General features: G+C 32.7%; 1 protein-coding gene across 1 annotated transcript in view; it reads left to right on the top strand.

The window, feature by feature from the left end:
• The window catches only part of LOC109104498 (melanoma antigen recognized by T-cells 1-like), a 4,656-nt gene extending 4,152 nt beyond the window's left edge, over positions 1–504 (top strand). Inside the window, exon 5 of the mRNA XM_042778491.1 lies at positions 1–504. This exon is cut by the window's left edge and continues 287 nt beyond it. The gene's annotated coding sequence lies outside the window, so the exon portion shown is untranslated.
• Positions 505–5,000: the final 4,496 nt, after the last annotated feature.

The following is a 5,000-nucleotide window of genomic DNA, read 5'->3' as shown; positions in this document are numbered from 1 at the left end:
AGGACCAACGCCAGGAATCTTACCAAAGCTTGTGGACTATAACCTCTGACACTACAGTGCCTTTCAAACACTACATCATCATCAGACACGAGGCTAATAAAGTTTAATATTCATTCAATCCAATAAAGTTTTTGTTTTAGTTCAAGGTATTTAAAAAGAACAGGCCATTTGCACCTAAATCTGGTTAAGATGTTCTTAGTTTTAGATTTATTCTGTTTTAAATGTCGTCAGATAGAAGCATAGAGATTTCGCTGTTTATTTCTGTTCACTATTAAATATCTGTTACTCATTATTTACTTTTAATATGTCATCTTTATCAAACATATGTCTGTATGTCTTTATACATATCTGACTGTAAAAGTGAACACCTGTAATGAAACTTTTATTTACATATTCGTTGAGGATGTGGGACATCTCTGACTCACATATAAGCAAACTACGTTTCTGTGAAGAGATTTGTGCAAAAGATTAGTTTTGTGCAAACTGTTCAAATAAAATAGAATAAAACATTAAAATACTGCATTTGTTTTCATTACCTCTTTCAAGTGAAAAATGCATTTGTAATATTCTGCTCTCTAATGGGGTTCATGAAGGAACTGCAGGGGCTAATAATTGCACAAATAAAATTTAAATTTAAAAAATGCTAAATAAAATCCATCAAAATAAGGCATTTCCTAAAAACAAAAAATATTTTTAGATTTTATATACTGGCAAAATGTTAAAATATATCAGGAACTGACAGGAACCTCTTTCTACAAACTTTGCTTAAGAGAATCATTTGTCTGATGTCATCATATTCACCTTAAAAGCTAAATACAATGTACTTCACCTTATTATTTTCATATGATGCCAGAACATAGGCTCAGCATATTTTAAATAGATTCTTAAATTTGTAATCCCACGACATCAAGAAAATATTTGAGGTCAAATGGGTTCAAGTAGTAATAATGCATTAATAAATATTGAAATTAACTTTAACTAAGATTAATAAATGCTTAATGTGTTTTAAGCATTTATTATTTGTGTTAACTAATGAAACTTACTGTAGTGTTACCCTTAATTATTATATTTTCATGATGAAAGAAAAGGAAGTCTATTTTTTTTTAATAAAACAATATTAAAATGTTACAAAATAAAAAATAGACTTCCTTTTCTTTATGAAGAATTCCCGTGACGTCATCGATCAGGCACGTGATACCCGCAGTGACCACTAGATGTCTCCAGTGTTCATCTGAGACACTAGAAAATGCTGAAGTATAATAGTGCACTGCATACTACATGCTGCACAGTATGCACTGAGTATGGATATGACCTGGTGTGACTCCAGTTATCATTGCAGAAATAAACCTGCTTTGAATTTCTAATCTACTTTTGTGTAAAAACGTCACTTTGGCTTCATTCATCACACTGGAATGGAAGGTGAAACTGGCCTTCATTCATCTGACCGTAGTAGAGACCAACTGGCCATGTTAACCACTAACCGTAGTACAGGTACTGTGAAATTTTAAAGTAGTGTCCCATATTCATTGGTGATGTTACAGTAGAAACCACGGTAACCATGGTAGTTAGGGTGGAAGCTGTGGTTGCCATGGCAACACTGTAAGAGTCTGTAGACCTTGATCGTGGCATCCATGGGCTCTGATCAGCTGAGCTGAGAATAGATGCTTCCCTCACCTCTTCACAGTTACCATGGTAACCAGACCATAATACACACACATGTGTACATTTGGTTCAATTATTCTGTAAAAGACACATTCTTGAAATTCACAAAATGACTGCTAAACTGATACATTGTGTTTTTAACCGTCTGTTTGATTTCTTTTTAAGGAATTTTAGGAGATATTGAGATTTTTCAAATAAATACAGTTAAGAACTACATTATGTTCCCTGATAATTTTTTTTTTTTTTTGAAGTCTAAGCATCTGAACCAATATTAGATCTGATCTCTATGGAAGCTTGTTTCTGCCACAGAATAAAATATAAAGTATTTTCTACTTTTTATTTCAGATTTTTTTCCTCACAGTTCCGAGTTATCTCGCAATTCTGAGTTTTTTCTTGCAATTCTGAGTTTACATCTTGCAATTTAGTTTTTCTCTCAATTCTGACTTTCTCTCAATTCTAAAGTTTATATATTTAAATTCTGAGTTTATCTCACAATTCTACGTTTATATCTTTCAATTCTTATTTTTTTCCTCACAATTTTGAGTTTATATCTCACAATTCAGACTTTCTGAGTTTTTCTCACAATAATTTTTTTTTATCGCGCAATTCTGAGTTTTTTTCTCGCAACTCTAAAGTTTACATCTCGCAATTCTACGATTATATCTCACAATTCTGACTTTTTCACGCAACTCGAGAGTTTACATCTTGCAATTCAGTTTTGCTCGCAATTTGGACTTTCTCGCAATTCTACTTTTATATCTTTCAATTCTTATTTTTTTTTGAGTTTATATAAAAAATATCAAAACACATGTCACACATCTCACAATTCAGAGTTTTTCTCGCAATGAGTTTACATCTTTCAATTCTTATTTTTTCCTCACAATTCTAAGTTTATATCTCGCAATTCTGAGTTTTCGCCATAACAATAATTTATTTATTCAATTCTGAGTTTTTTCTCGCAACTCTAGAGTTTAAATCCCTACAATTCTCACTTCAACTCAATACTATACATCACACAATTTAATACATACTCTCAACTCTCACCGATTATATCTCACAATTCTGACTTTTTCACTCAACTCGAGAGTTTACATCTTGCAATTCAGTTTTGCTCGCAATTCGGACTTTCTCGCAATTCTACTTTTATATCTTTGAATTCTGAATTTTTTTCTCACAATTTTGAGTTTATATCTCACAATTTGGACTTTCTCACAAATTGGAGGGTTTTTTTTGCAATTCTTGAGTTTTACTCACAATTCTGAGTTTACATCTTGCAATTCAGTTTTGCTCGCAATACAGACTTTCTCGCAATTCTACATTTATATCTTTCAATTCGTATTTTTTTCTTACAATTTTGAGTTTATATCAAAATTCTGGGTTCATATTCAGACTTTCTCAAAATTCTGAGTTTTTCTCGCAATGAGTTTACATCTTTCAATTCATATTTTTTCCTCACAATACTAAGTTTATATCTCGCAATTTCTGTTTATATCTCGAATTGAGTTTTTCTCACAATTTTTATTTATCGCCCAATTCTAAATTTTTTCTCGCAACTCTAGAGTTTACATCTCTCAATTCTGACTTTCTCGCAATTCTACGATTATATCTCACAATTCTGACTTTTTCACGCAACTCGAGAGTTTACATCTTGCAATTTAGTTGTGCTCGAAATTCAGACTTTCTCGCAATTCTATGTTTACATCTCGCAATTTTGACTTTCTCACAAATTGGAGGGTTTTTTTTTTCGCAATTCTTGAGTTTAACTCACAGTTCTAAGTTTATATCGCACAATTCTGAGTTTATCCCGCAATTCTGAGTTTCTCGAAATTAGGACTTTCTCGCAATTCTACGTTTATATCTTTCAATTCTTATTTTTTTTTTTTCGCAATTTTGAGTTTATATCTCACAATTTGGAGGGTTTTTTTTTTTTTGCAATTCTTGAGTTTTACTCACAGTTCTAAGTTTATATCGCACAATTCTGAGTTTACATCTTGCAATTCAGTTTTTCTCGAAATTCGGACTTTCTCGCAATACTACGTTTATATTTTTCAATTCTTATTTTTTTCTCACAATTTTGAGTTTATGTCTCACAATTTTTACCAACAAAAAAATTGGAGGTTTTTTTTAGCAATTCTTGAGTTTTACTCACAATTCTGAGCTTATATCTCACAATTCTGACTTTCTCACAATTTTGACTTTTTTTTTGCAAGAATAAGGTTAGTCACAATTACCCTTTTTATCTTTTTGTCCCATGTTAGAAACAAGCTTCCATATATCTGTCTCTTTCCATTAAATGCTGATCTGAAGTCAAGATGTCAGACAACTGAAGAACAATCACACGACGATTCTGGAATCAAAATATTTAATAAGTACATAACAAGTATTATACCATGTATAAAATTCGGAATCACGATTCGAAGCGATGTTTCTGCCGGGACCGCAGATCAGATTTGCCACACTGAAACAGCGAACGGTGAAAGTCGAAACGGTAGGAAAATAAACCGACGGCTCCGTCACAATCTCATTTCTCATCGTCAGTAAGTGCAATTAAACATTAAACACCACAGGAAAGCGCAGCGGAAGAGCGAGAGCGTGAGAGAAAACAGCCAAGATCACAGACGAGAGCACTGGAAATGATCGCCGTGGGAATGACACACGTCACAGACGAGCGGATAAACATCGTACATCTGCAGTTCCTGAAAAACAAAAGCAGAAATCTGGGAGGAAAACGACATCACCACGAAAAGAGACGAACAGACCGAGCAACAAACAACTGAAGGGAACATCAGGGAACAGATGAACGCTCCGGAGCACGTTCACGATGATTGAGCAGCGGATTCGCTCCGTCTGTCACGACAGTCCAGCTGAAGATGGAGAAACATCAGCAGATTCGCACTGATTCGCACTGATTCTCCATTGAGCTTCGTTAGCGCAGCGAATCAAAGATTCAGTCATTCGATTCCCGTCAAGAACACGTTTGACTCAGTTCACTCCGAAATGAATCAAAGGTACAAAGAATTATATTCTGCATTAAGAAAATGAAACCTATTTCAAAGACCATTAAGATAATCTAAATAGTGACATTATTTTAGATTAAATTTAAACACATTTTATCCCATTAATATAATGCAAAAAAACGGATATATTATTTTTTGTTAAATTGTATTTAGATATTTTAAATATTAAAAGTAAATATAAAAACAATACATATTCAAAGCATTTACACATTGTATTTGTTGAACTGCCTCTATTTTTTTGTTGTTTTAATAAGAAAATCTTTTTTTTAAACAGTATTTAGACTTGAAAATCATTGAGACTAAAGAGAAATAAAAAATAAC

This window comes from Cyprinus carpio, chromosome A21 (assembly GCF_018340385.1).
Source record: "Cyprinus carpio isolate SPL01 chromosome A21, ASM1834038v1, whole genome shotgun sequence".
Taxonomy (NCBI): Eukaryota; Metazoa; Chordata; class Actinopteri; order Cypriniformes; family Cyprinidae; genus Cyprinus; species Cyprinus carpio.
Note: the sequence above shows the minus strand (reverse complement) of the source record. Positions and strands in the feature narration are given on the sequence as shown.